This window comes from Budorcas taxicolor, chromosome 16, assembly GCF_023091745.1.
Source record: "Budorcas taxicolor isolate Tak-1 chromosome 16, Takin1.1, whole genome shotgun sequence".
Lineage (NCBI taxonomy): Eukaryota > Metazoa > Chordata > Mammalia > Artiodactyla > Bovidae > Budorcas > Budorcas taxicolor.
The window spans coordinates 29,785,809-29,809,315 of record NC_068925.1 but is presented as its reverse complement, the minus strand read 5'-3'; the positions used below and the strand labels follow the sequence as shown (position 1 = coordinate 29,809,315).

Genomic DNA, 23,507 nt, shown 5'->3' with positions numbered 1-23,507 from the left:
ACTTTCTTTTTCTTAGAACTGGAGGTGGGGGAGCCTCTTGTTCTCAGGCTGGTCCAGTTCCGTTTATCCAGATCACTCACACCAAAGGACATGGGTGGCAGCTTGGCCCATACTCAGCAAACAGACATAAAGTTCACCCATGCCAGGCACATGCCTGGTGTGGGGCCTTTGCACTTGCTTGACCTGGTGTGCCACCACTCCAGAGAGCGGCCTGCCACTCCCTCATTCCACCCTCCTGCTCCCCACCCCTGACTTCTCTCTTCAGTGCTTTGTTTTTCTCCCTGGCATACATGGCTTTCTAACATACTTTATATTTTACAAATTTATTTTGCGTATTGTCCATCTTTGCCCCAACAAAACTATAGACTCTATGAAGACATGTTCCCTGCTGAGCCCCCGTGCCCAGGGCAGAGCCTGCACACATGGTCAGTCCTCTGGATTTGCTTGGGAAACATGAAGAAGTCAACACAAAGCCCTTCTAGGTGTGGACATTTGGGAAAGAGAAACTGCTGAACCCTCTCAGTGCTGTGCTAAGTCACTTCCGTTGTTTCCGAGTCTTTGAGATCCTATGGACTATAGCCCACCAGGCTCCTCTATCCATGGAATTCTCCAGGCAAGAATAGTAGAGTGAGTTGCCATGCCCTTTCCCGGGGGGATCTTTCCGACCCAGGGATACAACATACATCTCCCGCTTCCCCTGCACTGCAGGCAGATTCTTTACCCCTGACCCACCGGGGAAGCCCAAGAGTTTCTTGCTAAATCAGACCTACTAGTGAAAGACCCCCACAAGGTCCTCAAGCCCCTACTCCCAGAAGGATGCAACCACCACACCAGAAGACAGTGTTACTTTCCAGACTGGGGCCCCTTCTTTCAAGTGTTAACTTTTAATGGTATATTCAGAGGAGTCTGCAGAGTGGCACCCAAACGGGCATAAATCCCAATGTTCTCAACAATTTCCCGCAACAGCTCATACATCCGATGTACTGGGTGCTGAGGTGCCGAATGCAGAGGTCCCCCCCCCCCCCCCCGCCCCTTACCTTTCAACCCTATTCTCTGTACAGAGCCCGCGGGGCAGGGACAGGGCTAACAGAGGGCTGTCTGTCCATCCCTGCGTCAGGGGCCCACACATGCTTTGTGGAGCCGGAAGTTTATATAGTAGAGGAGAGTGAACCGGGTGGGAGGCGCAGCTTTAAAAGAATCAAAATCAGAGTCACAACATCGTCAGAGCCCGCGCCAGCACCCTGAAGGCTTCAGAAGGGCCGGGCAGGCGAGGGGCCAGAGGCTAAGTTCCCCAGCATCCCTCCGGGGAGGGAGGCTTGCAGGAGTCTCTGGTCCCTGCTGCCCTTAGACTGGTCACATCCCTAGGCTCCTAATGCACGGTGAACTCTTTTTCCCGGACCCAAGTTTCCTTTCCTGGGCGCTGAGCTGGGCGGGGTTGGAGCGGGAGAGAAAAACTGGAACCGCGGTTAGAGATGGTGAGAGAGGACGTCTCAGCCAAAAGACTTGAGTCTGTTCAGGACTCCGGTGACAAACAAGTGCAGTATGAGCCAGACGCCGCCTGGAAGCTGTACTCCCCGGGAGAGCCAGGCAAGGGGGCCGCCGCTGCGCTTCCCCGCGCCCCCTCCCCCCGCGTTCGGTTGGCAGAGCGCGTGCGGGCCTCTTCCCGGAATCCCAAGCGCCTGCGGACCGCACGCGGCGAGGCCTCGGTCGGGACCCAGCTGCGGGCGGCGGGGCAGGGGCGGCGGCGGAGGCCTGTGTGAACGTCTCCCCGGAGCCCTGGCTGTGCGGCGCCCGCCGCCAGCGTCCCCCAACCCTCGGGATCGCGTTATGCCCCGGCACCCTGGGAGCGCCCGGGCCCCCGGAAACTGCGCACGACGCCCCGGAGCGCTTACGGTCGTCGGCTCCCTGGCTCCTGGGCTTGGCGGTCCCTCCGGCTCCGGCTCTCCGGGTTCCCCTGCTCCCGATTCGCGCGTCCCCTGACTACCCTGCGCTGACCCCGCCCGGGCTCGGCCCCCCAGCGGGCGGGCCGGGCCACCGAGGTTCAGTCCCGCTCCGCCCCTGTTACCTGGGCCACCCGGATGACTCTGCACCTTCCTAAGCCCGCCTCTGCTTTGGAAGAGGGCTCTCAAGAGTGCAGCCTGCGGTCAGAAACGGTGCTGAAGTTCTTGGTCACTGAATCAATAAACAAACAAACCTCAAGCTTCAGCCTTGTGTAACTTTTTTAACCAGTTCATTGTTATTGTATTTTACACGTGTGTTGTGTGTCCAGGACAGATTGGGGAATTTTAAAGCAAACAAACTTGTCTTTCACCACACAGTCTGAGAAACACTAGTTCTGAGTGAAATTTGAACCCGCACCAAGAGGTCTTCATGGTGAGGACTGAGATCTACAAAGTGGAGCTGGACGCCTGGAGAGTAGCTCGTTCCTGGCTAATAAAAAAACTCAACTTAGTTCCCTCTCCAAACCTTTGCTTATGTAGTATTCCTGGAAAGGATGCTCTTCTGCATCCAAATATGACCTACTGTTCTTTAATCCCACACCTTCCTAGTGAAGCCTGATCTCATCCCTGCAAGTCTCTGACCTCTCTGTACTCCTTCAAAACTTCCAGTCTGTGAGATTCCTCCATGCCTCACCAAATCTTTCAAACAGAAGCTCTGCCTCTGGCCATTTTACCAAGGGACTCAAATTTGTTATCTTTCAAACTCAGTGATGATGAAAGCATCCTAAAATTAGATATTGGTGATGACTATATCACCATAACTCTGTGAATACACTAAAAACTACTGAATTGTACACTTTAAAAGGATTAATTTTATAGTATGTGAATTATATCTCAGTAAAACTGTCATTTTTGTATTAAAAAAAAAACTGCACTGAGGTTGTAACCCCACTCCTCATTCCTGTGTCCTAAAATCCTCGTCATACGTCCTTGGTTAGATTGCAACAAACTCACTCAGAAGGACAATGCAGATAGTGGAGTGCAGTTTATCACACCGGCGGGCCCAAGGCAGAGTCTCCTCTTAGCCAAGGACCCCGACTAGCGTTTGTGAAAATCTTTTATACCCCATGTGTACGTGTCTGAACCCACCACTCCAAATTCCTTGAGACTTACATAAACCAAGGAAAATACAATCCCAATAACCCCATGATTCACATGCTATGTGCTCATGTGCTCCGTCAAACAATTAGCCAGTAATCAATAGACCCGAGGTTACACTCAGATACAGAAAAATTTATGGCCTGTCTGGAGGAAAGGGTGATTAGTGTATGTTTTCTCTTAGGTGGTGAGTAACCTAGATACCATCTTCAAGGTTCCCCGGTCTGGAGGGGGTCTTATCCTTCTGTTGTTTTCATAGGCACTAAACACAGAGTTCAGAGTCCATTGCAAAGGTGGCCGAGCATGATCAGCATGACCAGGTCTAAGATAGAGTCCAGGCCCTATGAATTCCTTCTTTAAGATCATTCACCCAGCGTTAGAACATGACATCTAAGCTAGTGCTAGAAATTCCAAAGTACAATCTACCTAGACACAGTAAATAAATAAGGCACTGAGTCCAACTCAGCAGGGCAAAATTTAGACAGTCAGATTTCAGATTTCAGCTTTCAGTCAAAAGCTACTGAAAGGTTTATGAACTGAAAGAATGGGTATAATGTGATCTCTAGAATAAACTATGTGCTTTTTAAAAGTCAAAACAAAGGCTGTTCTTCTGTACAAACGTCTGGAGAGTTTCCAGGTACATCGGGGAGAATTAAAAATGATGTGTGTGGGGGGACAGTTTTGGATGAAAACTGTAGATCGATTCCTGAGTCACTGGAAGGAAACAACATCTTTTATGCCAAAAATGCATAATATGAATCTAATCATGAGGAAACCTCAGGAAAGAAACCCAGTTAAGTAATATTCTTCAAAACAACTGGCCTATACTTTTCAAAAATGTCAGGCTCATGAAAGGCAAGGAAAGGCAGGTAAAAACGTTCATGGTGAAAGGAGCCTGAAGAGGCATGGAAACACATATGATGCTTTTAGACTAGATACTGGACTAGAAACCGTTTCTATGAAGAATATTATTGGAATGATTAGGGATGTTTGAAGAAAGTCTATAAATGATAGCAGTATATTAATGCTAAATATTTTGATTTTGAGAACGAATATTTTTCTAAGTGACTATCCTTGGTCTTAGAAAATATACACTGAAGGATTTGAGTAGTCATGTCTGAAATGTTCATTCCATTTCATACACTACATATACATCTCATATTTGTATATGTATATATATATACATGTATATATAATGTATATAAATGGAGAGAGAATTACAAAGCAAATGCAGTGAAATGTTAGCAATTAGTAACTCTGGGTAGAGAGTTTATGGGAGTTCCTTGTACTATTCTTGCAACAACTTTACTATAAATTTTAAATTATTTTGAAATTAAAAGTTTTAACAATTGTGGATCAAATAAACATATATCTTTATCTCAGCTCCCTACTGAAAACACCATGAAAATCACCACCGAGGTGCAGAAAAGCTATGAACTCCAAAAGGACAAGGTGACTGGGAGAAAAGATAACCGCAGAGGAGGGATATCATGAATTTTTTAAGATGAAAATCAGTCGACTAATTTAGCAGAACAGATAAAGCTAAAAACCTTTCTACACCCAGAGGCAGGCAGATTCTTGCCCTAGACTTGTAGAGATCATCAAACTATAGCCCTTGGGCCAAACTGGACCCACAGCTTATTTTTGTAAATAAAGTTTTCCTGGAGCACCATCACACTCATTTGTTTACATACCGTCTGTGGCTGCTTTCACTATAGTGAGTAGTTAAATGTAAAGCCTAAAATATTTATTATCAGGCCCTTATACAGAAAAGGTTTGCTAGTCCCTGCCTTACAGCCCTGCAAAATCTTAGGAGCTAGAGGTATGGGGAGTCTCTGAAGGTAGGAGTTTGGGTGGATGTGGGAAATGGTAGATCTTGAGTGTCCCTGCATGTTCAAGCCAAGTCTGCCAAGAATGTAAGGAAAAGACTCAATAATGGGGAGTTATTGTTTAAAGGGTTCTAGAAGTTCAGTCTTGCAAGATGGAAAGAGATCTGGAAATGGGTAGTGGTAATGACTGCATGACAATATAAATGAATGTACTTAAATACTACTCAACTAACTGTACACTTAAAATGCTTCAGATGGCAAATTTTGTGTTATGTGTATTTTACCCACCGCCGCCCCCCTCCTCCCTACCACACACACACACACATACAAATTGGAAGGAAAACAAAAGGAAACCTTAGGAGAACTAATTTAAACTTTGTATAAGGAGAATTTGTACCTTCTGTTGCTTGTTCTTACTCCAAGCCAGTGACCAGCCGTCCCTCACTGGCTGACCAGGGATTTATTTTCTGGAAACTGAACTGAGACTCTTTCCATCCCAGGGGCACTACTGGGCCCAGGTACAACAGGGATGAGGCACCTGACTGAAAATAGTGGAACCAAGGGAAAGTCTTCACTTTAACCTGTGAGTCCCTTCTCAGCGCCTTCCCACTTGAGTCCACAGAACACCGTTCCCAGGTACTAATCCCTAAGCAGGAAGAAGATCTGCCTCTTAACTAAATGAGCCAACCTGAGGAAGAGCTGCAGATAGAGACACCTGGGGGCTTTGTAACAAAACAGCTGGCTCACCATCTAGCCACCATCCCCTGAGGTCAATTAGGGTACTGGGCACCATGCGCACAGCTCTTCCAGTTGGTGTTTTAACACCTCACTTCTAAATAGTAAAAGACCACCAGACACTGGGGAAAGCCTCCCACTTAAAAGGCAGAGCCACAGTTGAGAGAGAAAGTACTCACAGGCAACAGAGGAGACTACAGTATTCTCAAAGACATAAGAAAGGGTTTGTATCTATGAAGAAGGGATAAGATACGATTAAAAAAAGAGCAATTCAGAGAATTAGAAAGCCCTTTTTAAAATAAAAAATTTAAGAGAAATGTCCAAAGATAGAATCGAGGAGTTCTCCCAGAAAAATGGAACACAAATCAAAGAGATGGACAGTGGAAGGAAAAAGAAAGAAAGAAAATCAAGTCAGTCCAGGAAGGCACCAGACATATAAGCTCCATAGAACAGAAAGGAGACTATAGAGAGAAGAACATTATTAAAGAAGTAATGTAAGTATTTTTCCCAAACACAGCATAGGAACCTTCAGATTAAAAAGACACCATGGGGAAAACAAACAAACAGAAGAACACCAATGCAGGTCATGTCATTGTGATATTTTAAAATACTAAAGAAAAAGATCTAAAAGCTTCTGGAGAAAGCAGGGGAAAGCCCCCAACCAAAAATAGTCAACACAAAGACTTAATAATCAGAATATCCTCAGACTGCTTAGCAGTAACAGTGGAGACCATAAAACAGTGAAGCAAGGCCTTCAAAAGTTGTTAGGAAACTATTTCCAACAAAGAAATACTTTGTTGGAAAGTATATACTTTATTATATAATAAAGTGTAAGGGCAAATTAATAAAGGACATCCTCACACATGTAAGGACTAAAAACCTTTTCACTTCTCATGTACCCATTTCTAGACATGTTACTAGAGGATGTAATCCAGCAATACAAGGGCGTAAAATATGAAAGGAGAAGATATGGTATTTGGGAAACAGGGAATCTAACAGAGGAGCAGCAATAGGAGGCCTAGGCTGACAGCTGTGCAGGCTTAGAGAGCGGAGTGCCCAGAGGGAAAGAGGAAGACAAATGGCTGGGAGGCAGGTCTCCAGAAAGTGAAATGACACGTTAACTGAATTAGCTTTTTGGAAAATAACATGAACAGATATTTGTCAAATCTGATGGCATATTTAGGGGGAAAAAAAACTAAGGAAAGGAAGATAGAAAAATAAAGTGAAGGAAGAAACAATAGAAAAAAACAGAAAGTTGTTCAAGAAAGGAAATGTAATCATGGTATATTGCTTGGCTGTGTAGTGAGCAATATTTACCTCATCATTATGTAAGTACTATTGATTGAACACAAAATTATTATTGTTCCTATCTTGAGAGGATCAATGGGAGCCACAGTGATGGGTGTATAATACGTTGTCTTTATCTATTATAAGAGAAAATCAATAGATAATGTCCAAAATTGACAAACCAAGAAGTATGCATTATAAGCATATTATTTAGATACCTAGAGGTAAATGCCAAAAGACTTGAAAGTAGATTGAGAAAAATGAGGGAAGGGGGTTGTTATATTTTACTGTAAGCCTTGATTATTTGATTTATCAAAAACATATACAAATAAAAATATAAATTCATTAAAAAATCTTATTTTCTAGATTTCCAGGTCATTGGACACTCCCGATTCATTGCTTTTCTCCCTAGATTTCTAAAGCATGTATTGCACTGCTCTTATTTCTAGGCTTTTATCAGTTCCCGTAAACTGGTATTTCCTGCTGCTTCCACTCAAGCTGTTTCTTCATGTTTATTCGCCACTGGGCTCTTGCCCTACACTGGCTACTCTCTGGATGCTTATCAATAAACTCCTTTTCAGATGCTAATTGAAAGATTATTGATTGCACTAGATGCTGTATGTAGTTTACTAGAGTTAGAGTTTCATATCACCTGCTGCTCATCACAGAAGTGCTACCTACTTCAAAATAAATGGATTACAGATCACTTGGGACATTAAAGAAGTGGGGATGGTGATAGCAAGTGGCTGTTTTACAAAACACCCTAAAAAGACAGCATTTTATAAGAACATCAGTTATACAGAATTGTTTCATAGCTATATTTTTTCATCATTTTTATAATCAACTATATTTAACAGTCATCTATTAGCATATGGTGCTACCAATTGATGGAAGAGATTTTCACATAGTAAAGTATGAGAAGTTATTCTGGCTTATACATGGTTTAGTATAAGTATTACATAAGACTTAGTATACATGATTTAGACGCTGAAGAGATCAGAGATGGAAAGAATACATGGAAGAACTGTACAAAAAAGATCTTAATGAGCTGGATTACTACAATGGTGTGGTCAGTCACCCAGAGCCAGACATTCTGGAAAGCGAAGTCAAGTGGACCATAGGAAGCACTGCTGTTAATAAAGAGAGTGGATGAGATGGAATTCCAGTAAAACTATTCAAAACCCTAAAGGACGATGCCATCAAGGTGTTGCATTCAATATGTCAGCAAATCTGGAAGACCCAGCAGTGGCCACAGGACTGGAAAAGGTCAATCCTCATCCCAGTTCCCAAGAAGGGTAGTACTAAGGAATGTGCTAACCATCAGACAGTTGTACTCATCTCCCATGCTAGAAAGGTCATGCTTAAATCTTGCATGCTAGGCTTCAGCTTTATGTGAATCAAGAACTTCCAGATGTCCAAGCTGGGTTCAGAAAAGGCAGAGAAATCAGAGATCAAATTGCCAATCTTTGCTGGATCATAGAGAAAGCTTGGAAATTCCAGAAAAACATCTACCTCTATTTCATCAACTAGGCCAAAGCCTTTGTGTGGATCATGACAAACTGTGGCAAGCTCTTAAAGAGATGGGAACACTAGATCATCTTACCTGTCTCCTGAGAGACCTGTATGCAGGTCAAGAAGCAACAGTTAGAACCCTGTATGGAACAACTGATTAGTTCAAGTTCGAGAAAAGAGTATGACAGGGCTCTCTGCTGTCACCCTGTTGGTTTAACCTACACGCTGAGCACGTCATGAAAAATGCCGGGCTGAATCAGTTACAAGCTGGAATCAAGACAAGCAGGAGAAATATCAACAGCCTCAGATATGCAGATGATATCACTCTAATGGCAGAAAGCGAAAAGGAACAAAGAGCCTCTTGATGAGGGTGAAGGAGGAGAGTGAAAGAGCTGGCTTAAAACTAAATATTAAAAAAAATAAGATCATGACATCCAGGCCCATTACTGCATGGCAAAAATAAGGGGAAAAGGCGGAAGTGACAGATTTCCTCTTCTTGGGCTCTAAAATCACTGTGGATGGTGACTGCGGCCATGAAATCAGAAGACGTTTGCTTCTTGGAAGCAAACGTAAGAAGGCTATAACAAACCTAGACAGTGTGTTGAAAAGCAGAGACATTACTCTGACGACAAAGGTCTATATAGTCAAGCCTATGGCCTTCCCAATTGTCATATCTGCTTTAATCATTAACAAAAAGATTGCACCAAAAAAATCAAAATGAAGTAACTGTGGTTCAAGGCTTCCAAATGGAGCTGAGTGGTCATTTTGGACATGGTTTCAGACATGTTCCTAGATTACTAAGAACTTATATTTTTTGTATCAGACTCAAGGACACAATCGTCTATTCCCAAAACAATATAACTGACGCTTGCAACTTCCTGGTCTTTTAGCTATGCAACCATCCCACACTGCAATCAGTCCTTGCTTGGCAACCAACATTACTTTTCGCCATCTCCAATTACCATCCTTGACAAAGAGCTAATGTAATTTTGTGGGTTTTGCCTTTATAAACCTCTTCCATTTTATAGTCTGGTGGAACACAATTCAAGTGCTTCTTGAATCTGTGTCTCCTGAGCTGTAATCTTCAGTTTCTGGCATAAAACTCTTTCCTATTGTTATTACAGATTGGTTTATTGGTTATTTCCACAAGTACAACAAAGCAATCAATTTAAAAAATGCAAACAGAACCCCCAGTTTCTAGAAACTGGCCTTGTACGAAGGATAAGATAATTTACAAAGATTATCTTTTGGGAGATTATAAGAATGACAAAATAATATGTCCTATCATGGAGCAACCACAAATAGAAAATAATTTTAGATTTTAAATAGATATCATAGTTTTATAAAAAGAGGCAAATGAAGAGAAATGATGCAAAATGTTGAGTTTTTTAAGCACTTTTCCTATGTCCACAGTAAGGCAGAAGAATACATTATTACTCAACAGTCCTGCAGAGAAGGCAATGGCAACCCACTCCAACCCACTACTGGAGTGGAAAATCCCATGGATTTGCCTGGAAAATCCCATGGACGGAGGAGCCTGGTAGACTGCAGTCCATGGGGTCGAGAAGAGTCAGACACGACTGAGTGACTTCACTTTCACTTTTCACTTTCATGCATTGGAGAAGGAAATGGCAACCCACTCCAATGTTCTTGCCTGGAGAATCCCAGGGACGGGGGAGCCTGGTGGGCTGGCACATATTGGGTCTCACAGAGTCGGACATGACTGAAGCGACTTAGCAGCAGCAGCAGCAACAACCCTGAAATTTCTTTTGTGTGACTTCACACTGACCGCTTTCTCCCAGGTTTCTTGAGATCACCAACTATACTACATTCCCAGGACTTCAAGGTCAATGATCAACAGTATTATCGCAGGAAGATCAAAGTCAACAGAAAAATTTAGTAAAGAAGCCAGTTGTAAACAGTTTATGCACAAAGTTCAAATGCAGTCAAGGCCCTCTTGAGCCCTCTATGGGCCTACACTGGACACTGCATTGTGACCATGCCTTATTTGAAGTTGAGTCATTTCACTTTTTAGAAATTATTATGAATTTGATTGGAGTATAGTTGATTTACAATGTTAGTTTCAGGTGTGCAGCAAAGTGAGTCAGTTGTGCACATACATATATCCATTCTTTTCAGATTCTATTCCCATATAGGTTGCTACAGAGTACTGAGTTTGGAATTCCCTGTGCTATACAGTAGGTCCTTATTAGCTATCTATTTTATATATAGTAGGGTCTATTCTTGCCTGGAGAATCCCATGGATGGAGGAGCCTGGTGGGCTACAGTCCACGGGGTCACAAAGAGTCGGACATGACTGAGCGACTTCGCTTCACTTCAGGGTCTATCTACTAAGTATTTTGATAGAAGCAAGAAGTCAGTGAAAACAAGTTTTTGCAAAAACAGTTTTTCACAAAAATAGTCCTTTATAGCAGGGATCTAATGCCTGATGATCTGAGATGATTGTTGCTGTTTAGTCATTAAGTCATGTCTGACTTAGCGACCAGACGGGATCTTTGCGACCCTCTGGACTGTAGCATGCCAGGCTCCTCTGTCCATGGGATTTTCCAGGCAAAAATACTGGAGCGGATTGCCATTTCCTCCTCCATCATTCTTGTTTTGCCCAGGATGGGGGGACTGTTGTTTAAACTTGGTATTTTAATCAGTCTTTTGGAACCTCAGTTGTCACTCCACGGTTTTAAGACAACAGCAATTTCAGCGCGTTTCCCCACCCCATCCCCATTCTCCTTGAAGAGCAAAAACCAGGTTTCACCCTTTTAACTGATTTTTAAAATATTATTAAGTGTTTTTCTTTTTAACCGCATCTTAGGCACTACCCGTTGAAGACTTCAACAGATAAGGAAATTAGCTCAACTGACTTCACTAGGTGAACGTCTTCCTGCCCCATATTTCCCATCCCGCAAATTTGAGTTACAAATATTCAAGTGTTTTCATTATCATGAAGGCAATTCAGGGCCAAGTTATCATCACTATGATTTTCTTTTCCTGTATAACATGTTTTTCCTAGACTTAATAATTTTAAAATTTGCTTGGTTTTTCTATGTGCCAACCACTACTATGCCACAGACCTCCTTATGCTATCTACATCCTTTCCTAGTAAATTTATTCACATCAGATTTTCTTCATTTTCTTAATGAAGTGCCTCAGGAGCCCTCTGGTCTGCCTCGGATCTGATCCGGCTGCTCTATGCCTGTGGCATCTGAGGTCCGCCTCCACCGAGTCTCAGGGATTCCTTTCTGTTCTCTCCTGTGTTAGGTATCTACTTCCTGTATCCCAGGCCCTCCTCTTTCTTGGTTCATTCCATTTTAGAGGAGCATTTCCTTGAGTGAGTTCCTGAAAAGGTGTTATGTGGGAGGTAAATTTCTGAGGAAACAAATTACCGTTTCCAGGAATTTGCTGGATGTATATTCCTATATTCCTGCCCTTTGCTAGGTGACCTCCAGTGCTTCCTGACAGATGGATATAATTCCCCATGTCACTGATACCAGGCTTGGGCATGTCATTTGCTCTGACCAATAGAGTATGAGGTGACATCTGAGCAGAAGCTTTATAAGCTCTCTCTCTCTAGGTTCTGCTCTTTCATCCTGGATCCTAGAACGAGGGCCTTGGAGCAGGGGAGGGACTGTGGAGGCACAGCTATCTGTAATTTGAGCAAAAAATAAACTTTTTTCCAAGGTACTGAGATTGGAGGGTTCCCTCAATAAAACTTAATCTAAATGTGTCTGGGAAATGTCTTTATTCAATGCTTCCCTCTAATTGTTTGGATGCATACATATTCCAGGATGGAAATAGTTTTCTTTCAGAAATTTGAGGGCATTGCTCCATGATCTTCTAGTATTGCCCTTGAGAAGTCCAAAGCCACTCTGATGTCTGATTGTTTTAAAGAACCCCTCCTTTGCCTCTGGAAGCATGTAGGAGTTTCTCTTTATCACCATTATACTGAAATTCTGAGATCATAGGCCTTGACATTTCATCTACTTTCATCCTTGTGGAAGGCACTAAGCAGGCCCTTTCAGCCTGGAAATACATGTTCTTTAATTTTGCAAAAAAATTTTTAAATTATCTTATGGATGATTTCTTCCACTCCATGTTCTTTTTTCTGAAATTCCTGTATCCAAATCCTTAACTGTTTTTCTGCCTCTTTTCTCTTTTTGACTCTATTTTCTGGATATTTCTGCAATTTCTTTTTTTTTTTCCTTTTCAAGCTTCTTTTTCACTTCAGTTGTTCTTAATTTCCAGGAGTCTTTTTTGTTGTTGTTCTTTTAATCTCGTTTCCCCTGAAAGCTGAGCCTGAGACAAAGGCTTGCTTATGGTAGCTTATTTGGGAAATCATCCCCAGGATAAGAGGTAAGGGCTGGGAGGTGAAACTGAAAAGGAGGAAAAGACAATACGAAGATGTGTTTCCAACTTGGCCACTGCTCGGGGTAACTGCTGTTTGATTCTGTGGGGCCTTTTGAGAAGGTTTATAAAATGAGTCTCAGAACTGTTCACCCAGGGAGCAAAAACTAGGAGCATTAGCTCCATCCCTCTTTGGTCAAGGGGGAACCTCACAGACTTAGAATTTCCTGTTTCCACGTTTACTTATACATGATTGCCAAGAAGACTGGTGTCCCATAGAAGCCACAAAGGAATGGACTAAGAGAGTAAATGACAATATAAAAATCTGAAATTTCTGTTTGGCCAAAGGTATCAGTGGTGGGCTGAACAATGATTCCCCCAAAAACATCCCCGAGGCATCCCAAAGACAACTTGTGCCTGTTCCCTTATATGGCAAAAGACACTTTGCAGATGTGATTAAAATGTGAAGATTATCCTGAGTTATCTGGGTGGAAACAAAATGTAATCGCCAAGGTCCTTATAAGAGGAAGTCAAGGGTCTTCCCTGGTGGTCTAGGGACTAAGACCCTGTGTTCCCAGTGCAGGGGGTCCAGGTTCAATCCCTGGTCAGGGAATTAGATCCCACATGCCACAGCTAAAGATCTCATGTGGCACAACTAAGACCCAGGGCAGTCAAATAAATGCCTTTTTTTTTTTTTTAAAGAAGGAGTCAAGAAGGTCAAAGGAGGTGATGTGGTGACAGAAGAGAGGTAGGAAAGGCAATGCAGTGTGGAGCCACGAGCCGTGAGAACAGCCTCTGGAGGCTGGGAAAGACAAAGAAACAGAGTCTCTGCTGGAGCCCTTAGGTACAACGACCCTGCTTGATTTTAGCCCTTTAAGGGTCATTTCGGACTTCTAATCCTATTAGAGAATAAATTGTGGGTTTTTTTAAACCACTAAATTTGTGAAAATTTGTTATGGCAGCAATTACAAACAAATTAGTTTCCATGGGATCAAAACAGTATCCATACACAGAGATAAAATATGAGTGACAGGATGGGAAAAAATGCTTGAGGCTTAACAAAGGACATTCTGAAAACATAGAGGATTCTTTTTTTTTTTTTTAATTCAGTGAACACATAGAAATGACTATGTGCCAGGCACTAAGTGCTTTACCAATGCTAATTCATTTCATCCTCATAACTTTGAAAGTGGAATTGCTCAGTTGTGTCAGACTCTTTGCAACCTCATGGACTGTAGCCCACCAGGCTCCTCTGTCCATGGGATTCTCCAGGCAAGAATACTGGAGTAGTTGCCATTTCCTTCTCCAGGGGATCTTCTCGACCCAGGGATCGAACCCAGGTTTCCCACGTTGCAGGCAGACGCTTTACCCTCTGAGCCACCAGGGAAGCTCATAACAACTTTATGAGATCCTTATTATTTACCATTTACATCAGAGGAAACTGAGGCACAGAGGTTAGGTAACTTGTCCAAGGTCCCAAGAATCCTTAAAGAAATGACAGCAACCCAGCAGAAAATTAGCAAAAAATTGTAAACTCAGACAGCACACATTTGAAGATACCGTGTCAACTCAAGCCTCCGGAAAGCACATACCAAGATGGAATAAGAAGTGTAGTGGTCTCCTGGCAGAGACGCCTGTGAACAGGAAAGGGAGCAGTAGTAAGAGCCTTGGACTTCCCAGGTAGTCCAGTGATTAAGAATCCGCCTGCCAATGCGGGGGACACGGGTTCCACCCCTGGTCCGGGAAGATTCCACATGCCATCCAGCAACTAAACCCATGTGCCACAACAATTGAGCCCAAGTGCCTGGAGCCCATGCTCAGCAACAAAAGAGACCCCCGCAATGAGAAGCCCACTCAGCACAACTGGAGAGTAGCCCCCGCTTGCCAGAACTAGGGAAAGCCTGTGTGCAGCAACAAAGACTCAGTACAGCCAAATATAAATAAGTAAAACTCCAAAAAAAAAAAAAAAAAAAAGAGCCTCAGACCACAGTGCAGGTCTGACACTGGCATCAGGAGAGCAGGGAGGAAGGAAGAGCCTCAGCTGCAGTGCAGCTCTGTCTTGGCCAGGCCGCACGGGGCAGGACTGGCCCAGCGCTAGTGTCCCGGCCATGCTCAGCCACAGGCTGGAAACAGCTCCGCAAGAGTGACACGTCAGTGTGAACCTGCAGCAAACCTCACACATGTGGCAATTGCGACCGGAGGCTGTCAGCTAACTGCAGTTTTTTGCAGGATGTTCTTTTTTTTTTTTTTCCCTCAAAATACTGTGTTGAGGTATAACTGGCATATAATAAACAGCAAATATTCAGAATATACAGCTTTTCAAAGTTTGGTATATGTATACCCACGAACTAACACAGTAAATAGATCCCTCCTTCCATCCACATCTCCCCTCTTCACCAAGGAAACCGCTGGTCTGCGATCACGGTACACTAGCTTGCACCTTCTAGAATCTTGTGTGAGTTAAGTCATGCAGTATGTACTCTATTGCACCTGGCTTCTTTAACTTAGCCTAATTATTTTGAGGCTCATCCACCTTGTCGTATGTACAAATAGTTCATTTCATCACTGAATAGTATTGCTATGTACAAATGTGCCACAATTTATTTATCCAAAAACCTACTGATGGACTTTTCAGTTGTTTCTAGTTTTTTGGCTATTAATAATTAAGGCTCCTATGAACATTCAGGTACAAGTCCTTGAATGGAATGCTGGATATATGCATAACTTTTAAAGAAACTGTCTGTTTTCCAATTGGTTATACCAGTTTACATTCCCACCAGCAGTATGAGAGTTTTGGTTGCCCCACATCCTTGTCAGCACTTGGCATGGTCAGTCTTTTAGCCATTCTAATAGGTATGTGGGCTTTCCCTGGTGACTCAGTGATAATCTGCCTGCCAATGCAGGAGATGCGGGTTTGATCCTTGAGTCGGGAAGTTCCCCTGGTGAAGGAAATGGCAACCCACTCCAGTATTCTTGCCCAGGAAATCCCATGGACAGAGAAGCCTGGAGGGCTACAGTCCATGGGGTTGCAAAAGTGTTGGACGTGACTTAGCGACAAAACAATAGATATGTAGTGGTGTTTTGTGATTTTAATTTTCATTTCCTTAACAACTGATTATGTCAAACATCTTTTCTTGTGCTTATTTGCCATCTTTACATCTTTTCCAGTTGAGTGTCTGTTCAAATCTTTTCTGTATTATTTATGCAGGGTGGGGGATTTTGCTGAGATTTCACCATTCTTTGTGCTATGGATATAATTTCCCAGATATATGCTTGTAAATAAATTTTTTTTTCTGATATGTGCCTTGTTTTCTCATTCTCCTAACAGTGTCTTTGGAGGAACAGAAGATTTCAATGTTGGTGTCCAATTTTTTTCTTTTATAAATTTTGTCTCTTGTGTGGTACCTGCCTAGCCAAGGTCCTAAAGATTTTCTCCTGGAAGTTTTATGGTTTTATACTTGTACTTATGACCGGTTTTGTTGTACATAGTGCAAGGTAGAGGTCCAATCTCATGTTTTTTAAACATATGGATATCTAATCACACCAGCATCATTTGTTGAATAGAATATCCTTTCTCCATTGACTTGCCTTTGCCCTTTAACTGAGGCTTTATAGTAAGACATGAAAGAAAGAGGTTTTACCAGAATTGAAAGAGACATGTGTACCCCATTGTTCATTACAGCACTGTTTACAATAGCTAGGACATGGAAGTAATCTATATGTCCATCAGCAGATGAATGGATAAGAAAATTGTGCTACATATACACAGTGGAATAATACTCAGCTACTAAAAGAACACATTTGAGTCAGTTCTAATGAGGTGGATGAAACTGGAGCCTATTATACAGAGTGAAGTAAGTCAGAAAGAAAAACACCAATATGGTATATTAATGCATATATATGGAATTTACAAATATGGTAACGACGACCCTATATGTGAGACAGCAAAAGAGACACAGATGTAAAGAACAGCCTTTGGACTCTGTGGGAGTAGGTGAGGGGGGATGATTCGAGAGAATAGCATTACCATATGTGAAATAGATGACCAGTCTAAGTTTGATGCATGAAACAGGGCACTCAAAGCGGGTGCACTGGGACAACCCAGAGAGATGAGATGGGGAGGGAGGTGGGAGGGGGGTTCAGGATGGGGGACACATGAACCCCCGTGGCTGATTCATGTCAATTATGGCAAAAACCACCACAATATTGTAAAGTAATTAGCCTCCAATTAAAATAATTTTTTAAAAAAGAAGAGGTTTTAGCTCTTCACTTTAATTCTTCTTTTGTGGAATTGTTTTAGCTATCCTAGGTCTTTGCTTTTCCATATAAATTTTAGAATCAGCTTGCCAATTTCTAAAAAAAAGTCTGCTAGGATTTTAATTAAGATTGAACTGAATTTATAAATCAACTTGGGGAAAATCAGTATCATCAAAATACTGATTCTTCTGACACATGAATAAGATATATGAAATTTTTTAATATGACTCACGTTTTAATTGTCTTCTTAATTTCTCTCAGTAATGTTCTATAGTTTCCTGTGTATATCTTGTGACTTTTAAAAAGTTTTTTTTACAGTAGGTCATTATTCATTTTATATACAGTAATGTGTATGTTACTCTCAAATTCCTAATTTACCCCTCACCCCATGTCATCTTCATCCATTCATCTGTCGATAAACATCTAGTCTGCTTCCATGTCATGGGTATTATAAACTGTGCTGTTATGAACACAGAGGTACACGTGTCTTTTCAAATTATGGTTAGGGTATATGCCCAGAAGTGGGATTGCAGAATCACATGGTAGTTCTATTTTTGCTTTTTTAAGGGACCTCCATACTTTCTCTATGGTGGCTGCACCAATTTACATTCCCACCAACAGTATCGGAGGGCTCCCTTTCTCCACACCCTCTCCAGCACATGTCATGTGTAGACCTCTTGATGATGGCCATTCTGACTGACGTGAGGCGATACATCACTGTGGTTTCTTCTTTCCGTTTTCTCAGGTTTTGCTTCATGCATTTCAAAGCTGTTTATGTGTAACTTAGAATTACTATGTCTTCTTGGTGAATTGACTCTTTTATCAATACATTAGGTCCCTCTTTATCCTTGGATATCCTTATCCTTGGAGATACCCTTGGCTCTGAAGTCTACTAATTAACACAGTCATGCTCGCTTTCTTTTGATTAGTGTTGGCATGGCCTGTTTTTTTCCCTCCTTTTACTTGTGACCTACTTGTATCATTATATTTAAAGTAAGTTTCTTGCAGAGAGGATACAGCTGGTTCTAGTTTTTTGATTCTGTGTGCATAGACTACTTACATTTCATGTAAGTATTCATGTAAGTATTGATACGGGCTTCCCAGGTGGTGCAGTTGGTAAAGAATACATCTACCAATTCAGGAGACACTGAGATGTGGGTCCGATTCCTGGGTCAGGAAGATCCCTAATCCCCTGCAGGAGGAAATGGCAATCCATTCCAGTTTCTTGCCTAGAAAATCCCATGGACAGAGGAGCCTGGAGGGCTACAGTCCATGGGGTCACAAAGAGTCAGACACGACCAATCACATGTGTGCATGTGCACACGTGTCCACACACACAATTGATGTGTTTGCATTTAGGCCATTTTATTATTTGGTTCATGTTTCCCGTATTTTGTTCCTGATGCCCTTTTCTTGCCCTCCTTTTTTATTTAAATCTTTAGTATTTCATTTTATCTACTGTTTATTAAATTTCTTTGCAGCATCCTTTAGTGATTGCTTGAGGGATGAGGATATACATATTTACCTTTTCAATCTACTGACTGTTAGGACCAAACTGAAGCCAGGACAGGCTCTAAGGGGTAGGCTAGGCCTGAGGTTTCCTCTCTAGGAAAGCTGAGGCACTGGGAACTCCCTCAGGCAGTGTAGCTTGACCAATCAGAAAAAATCCCCGTAGCCCCCCCGCCCGCGCCAGACCTGAGCCAATCCGGATAGGGATGCGAGGTTAAAAGTCCCGTGCACACGTATGGTTTAACCAATCAGCTATGCTGTTACAGGAACAAAGAACTGTCTGTATAAAAGTAGATGTGATTCAGAGCTCGGGGCTCTCTCGTCAGGACTCCACTGCGCTGGATGAGACTTGAGCCCTAGCTCGAGCTAGCAATAAACCCCTTTATGCTTTTGCATTGCTGTGGATGTCTTATTCTCTCAGTTTTGGGGACTCAGACACTGGGCATAACACTGACAATGACTATTTTTCACTTCGAGTGTATTAATAGAAACTTTACTATCATATAGGTATCTTTTTCTCCTCTATGCTATTGATGCCTTATGTACTACATCTACACACAATGAGAACATTGATGTCGTATTTTATTTCTATTATCAAATATATCTTAAGAACTCAAGATAAGAGCTTCTTCATTTAACTCAGATAATTGCCATTTCTATTTCTTTTCATTCCTGAATGTTCCAATTTTCTTTATGGTGTCATTTCCCTTTTAACTGAAGGACTTCCTTTAGTAATTATTTTTAAACCAAGACTGATGGCAATGGATTCTCTTCCTTTTTCTTTACCCAAGAATGACTTTATTTCACTTTTGTTCCTGAAGGTTGTTATCTGTGGATATTGAATTCTGGGTCAACAGTTCTTTCCTTTCTGCAATTTAGAAATATTGTGCCACTTCCCTCTGGCCTCCACGATTTCTGACGAGAAATCCAGTAATTCAAATCAGTTTCTCTTGAAGTTATCCTTTTTGCTGGCTGCTTTTAAGATCATTGTCGTTTCATTGTGACTGTGAGTAGATTTCCATTATGATGGATTACTTTGGCCTTCTTGAATCTATCGGTTCAAGTTTTGCACCAAATTTGAAATTTCCAACCACTATTTCTCCAACCATTTTTTTCAGCACCACACTTTCTCCTGTCCTTCTGGTATTCTTGATGGCACAAACATTACACATTTTATTATTGCCCTACAAGTCTCTAAATTTCTGCTCATGGTTTTGCTTTATTTTCCCAATCTTTTTCTCGTTTTTCAGATCAAATTCTCTTAGTTCATCTTCAAGTTTACTTGGAGAAGGCAATGGCACCCCACTCCAGTACTCCTGCCTGGAAAATCCCATGGATGGAGGAGCCTGGTAGGCTGCAGCCCAAGGGGTTGCACAGAGTTGGACATAGCTGAGGCGACTTAGCAGCAGCAGCGGCAAGTTTACTATGCTCAAGACTGTTGAGTGGTGTTTTTTTCAATGGTAAAATTTCCATTTATTCTTTTAAAAATATCTATTTCTTTGATTAGGTTTCTTTCATTAATTTCAAGAGTGTTCATGATTATTTGCTAGAGCACTTTTGTAATAGCTGCTTTAATGTCTTTGTCAGATAACTCCAACATCTCTGACTGGGATCTGTTGATTGTCTTTCTCTAAGAATTGATACTCTTTCCATTTCCTGGTATACTATTTTGGAGAGAGTTTGAATATTGTTACCAACTCGGGCGGGGCCTTGGTTAAATACTATGGAGAATACAGAACTTTTGTCTGTTTCAGCAGGCAGTCAACCTGGTTAGGTTGCAGGCAAAAGTTTTTTTGGTTTCTTTTAGTTCCAGGTGTTCTACACAAGGTAAAAGCTTTTGAAAGCTGAACTGACATTGGAATCATAGCCTGCAGAAGACAGGTTGGGCTGTCAGTTCAGCTTTCAAAATATTTGCAGTGCATTTTGGACCTACTGCATGTGAATGCCTCCTGATTGCCAGTCTGGGATTTATTTGGAAGTAGTCTATTTGTTGTAGCCACACGTTCCGGGAAACAAACTCACTCTGAAGGACAATGCAGATAGTGGAGTGCAGTTTATTACACTGGCAGGCCCAAGGCAGTCTCCTCTTAGCCAAGGACCCCAACCGTTTTTGTGAAAACCTTATATACTCTTAAGTGTACTTGCTCAAACCCACCTCCCCAAATTCCCTGAAACTGGTCTGAACAAAGGAAAAAAAAAAGATACAATCAAAGTTAACCCATGATTCATATGCCTTAAGCCTAGGTAGTTAACAGTGGACAATTATCAATAGGCCTGTGGTCATACCCCAATACACATAATAGAATGGATGATACTATTCTGTTACACAGATAATTAGGGTACTCTTTTAGGCAAGGGAGAGTCTAGGTATGAGCCCTGGGGCTCTTCCTTCCGGGGGTCTGGTTTTCCAGTTGGTATGTCATTTCCATAGATACTGGGCATATAGCTCAAAGTCCACAGTCCGGTCCTGCTCTCAAGATAAGAGCCTGTTCTGTTTCCCCCTTCATACTCAGTTTACAAGTTTTTAACATGCTAAAAAGAATCAGACCCATAACATATGCACACTGGGGGTAGACTGAGAACTATATAAACAGTTTGATGGGATGATTTATTTTTAGTTCCTTCTTCTCTATGATCTCCCTGGTACTTTCTGGTTCCTTCTATTCACTGTCTGGCCAAAAGACTGAGGTAGCTACCATGTGTACTTTCCCCATCATCATCTGTGTCCAGAGCCAAGCAAATAGAGAACAAAGAGAAAAAAATGAAGGTTGGTTCCAACCTCTGGGAAACAAAGCTGTATGGAAAGGAAGAGCTATCTCCCAGAGTTTTGGCTCCTACTGGCTTCACTTGCAGGTAGTTCACGCTGTCACCACCATGGGATTGCTCGGGGGTGTGCTGTAAGAGGGCAAAGAAAAGGTGGAAAAAAGAAAAAGGATCTCTGCACTCTCTCCAAATATAAGCACCCTTCTACTTCTTGGACCAGACCCAAAGGTTTCTGACACTCTTGGTCTGCAACCCAGTACTCACTTCTAGGTTTCCAGTACATTGAATTCAATGCAGTGGGGGACTGAATTCAATGTGCTGGGGGATATCCCCAGGGGGAAGATTGATAAGAATCAATCTTCACTGGTTCAATGGTACCTCACCTGCTGGTCTTCCTGCCCAATCCACCTTTTAAGAGTCCTCAAACAGTTGCTCTGTGTATTCACAGCTGGATTCAGCGGAAGAGCCAAGGTGGAGTGTGCTTATACCATCTTTCTCTGGAACCAGCCCAATTACTACTTCTAATGTAAGAAAGAATGAAATATTTTTCTTTCTTCTCATGCTATCATAAACTTTAACTGCAAAACTACATGAATGTGTGTGCCTGTGTGCTCAGTCATGTCCGACTCTTTGCGACCTCATGGACTGAGCCCACCAGGCTCCTCTTTCCATGGAATTCTCCAGGCAAGCATACTCCAGTGGGTTGCTATTTCCTTCTCCAGGGGATCTTCCTGACCCAGGGATCAAACCTGTATTTCTTGCACCACCTGCACTGGCAGGTGGATTCTTTACCGCTTGTGCCACATGTGAAGCCCAACTAAGGGAGTATTTATTTTTTAAAGTATTATTTTTTAATTGAAGGATAATTGCATCACAGAATTTTGTTCTCTGTCAAACATCAACATGAATCTGCCATAGGTATACATGTCTCCTCCCTCTTGAACCTCCCTTCCATCTCCTTCTCCCATCCCACTCCTGAATATTTTAAAAAGAAATAATACTAAATACTACATTACCATTACCACAAGGTATTTTTTACTTAAAGAGGAAAAATAGGGAAGCAATAAATGTTACTTAGGGATTTGGTTTTCTTTCATTCTTAGTAGGCAGAAACTTTACTGTTCTTGGGCAATTCATTTCTTTTTTTGTTTTTGATGTGGACCATTTTTAAAGTTTTTATTTAATTTGTTACAATATTGTTTCTGTTTTACATTTTGGTTTTTTGGCCAGAGGCATATGAGATCTTAGCTCCCAGAACAGGACTGAACATGCACTCCCTGAGTTGGGAGGCGAAATCTTAACCACTGGACCACCAGGGAAGTCCCATATTTAACTCATTTAAAATTAGTTTTAGAATACAGTTACCCTTAAACAATGAACAAATAGGAAAAGGAGTACGTCAAGGCTGTATGTCACCCTGCTTATTTAACTTCTATGCAGAGTACATCATGAGAAACGCTGGGCTGGAGGAAGCACAAGCTGGAATCAAGATTGCGGGAGGAATATCAATAACCTCAGATATGCAGATGACACCACCCTTATGGCAGAAAGTGCAGAACTAAAGAGCCTCTTGATGAAAGTGAAAGAGGAGAGTGAAAAAGCTGGCTTAAAACTCAACATTCAGAAAACTAAGATCATGGCATCCAGTCCCATCACATGGGAAATAAACAGATGGGCAAACAGTGGAAACAGTGTCAGACTTTATTTTTCTGGGCTCCAAAATCACTGCAGATGGCGATTGCAGCCATGAAATTAAAAGACGCTTACTCCTTGGAAGGAAAGTTATGATCAACCTAGACAGCATATTAAAAAGCAGAGACATTACTTTGCCGACTAAGGTCCATCTAGTCAAGGCTATGGTTTTTCCAGTAGTCATGTATGGATGTGAGTTGGACCGTGAAGAAAGCTTGAGTGCCGAAGAATTGATGCTTTTGAACTGTGGTGTTGGAGAAGACTCTTGAGAGTCCCTGGGACTGCAAGGAGATCCAACCAGTCCATCCTAAAGGAGATCAGTCCTGGGTGTTCATTGGAGGGACTAATGTTGAAGCTGAAACTCCAATACTTTGGCCACCTCATGCGAAGAGTTGACTCATTGGAAAAGACTCTGATGCTGGGAGGGATTGGGGGCAGGAGGAGAAGGGGATGACAGAGGATGAGA

At 42.1% G+C, this 23,507-nt stretch overlaps 1 protein-coding gene across 1 annotated transcript in view; it reads right to left on the bottom strand.

Annotated features, from left to right (window-relative positions):
* EPHX1 (epoxide hydrolase 1) overlaps nt 1-2,038 on the bottom strand; it is a 37,894-nt gene extending 35,856 nt beyond the window's left edge. Inside the window, exon 1 of the mRNA XM_052654289.1 lies at nt 1,893-2,038. The gene's annotated coding sequence lies outside the window, so the exon portion shown is untranslated. The remainder of the gene's footprint in view (nt 1-1,892) is intronic.
* Nucleotides 2,039-23,507: the final 21,469 nt, after the last annotated feature.